The sequence below is a fragment of the Berghia stephanieae genome, unplaced genomic scaffold (assembly GCF_034508935.2).
Source record: "Berghia stephanieae isolate SIO BIC M18660-M18661 unplaced genomic scaffold, UCSD_Bste_1.3 scaffold1358, whole genome shotgun sequence".
In the NCBI taxonomy this organism is placed as follows: Eukaryota; Metazoa; Mollusca; class Gastropoda; order Nudibranchia; family Aeolidiidae; genus Berghia; species Berghia stephanieae.
This window is the reverse complement of record NW_027622355.1, coordinates 1415-2500: the sequence shown is the minus strand read 5'-3', so window position 1 is coordinate 2500 and position 1086 is coordinate 1415.

The following is a 1086-nucleotide window of genomic DNA, read 5'->3' as shown; positions in this document are numbered from 1 at the left end:
TATATAGTTTATACTGGTGAGTTCAATACAATCGAAAATATTCAATAGGCGTCAAGACTTTTCAGCCAAGCCTAGTAGTTTAGTCCCGACATAATACTATTTTGAGATTGTGGGTCACAATGCCTTTATATGTTTTACATAGCATCATTATATAACTGCCAATGATGAAAATAGAAAATAAAATATTATAGACGAGAATGATTGTAATTTATAATCGGTATCACGACTCGTTCTGGTGTTTTGTTTAATTATTTATTGTTTTTAATGGTTTTTAGGCGCTTGGGACACAATTTTTAGGTAATTTCAGCGCCATAAAAAAGGAAGAGAATGGGATAGTGAAAAAAAAATAGAATTACAGAAAAGGTACCCAAGAAAATGTAAGACAATGGGACAGATGTAGATTCCAAGAGCACACTATCAGTGAACATTGTTTGAGATCACCTAAAAGTCTCATCCAGACATTAGCGCTGGATCCCACTGAGAGGAAAACACTCAAATGTTTACAGAATATATTTAAAACAATAATAAACAATACATATCAGAGCGACTATTTAAAAGGGGGAAAAAAAGATATCCCAAAACTAGTCCTAAACATTTGACTCTTTTCCTCTCACCTAAGGACTTCAGCAAGGGCCAGGACAAAAACAAAACAATTCCATTCCAAGACAAAAACAGAAAGCAACCAGAAAAATATAGATAAGGGGATAAAAGACGCAGCAAGTGACCTCCTGCCCACCTTGGGAGGTCAGAGGACCCCACCCAGCCGCTCTTGTCTGATGTCATTATTAAAATAAACAAATTTTCCTCTTAATTGGAAATGTTTACTTCAAAATCTAGCTGAAGAAAGAACGGGATAACCCAGGCGTCAGTCGCAGTAACTGCCGCAAAGTGAATAATAAGGGGATAAAATTTCTTGCTCATGAGAAAAATGAGAGGTCGATAAACGGGCTTGATCCAAGTACTATCGGGATGGGAGTGCAATGCCTTAGGGCTAACCCACACCAGAGACCTACTCCGATGACCCGGCACTGCCGTCCTCTGCCTTCTTCCGGATAGAGACGTCGGACAAGGACAAAAATGCTAAGA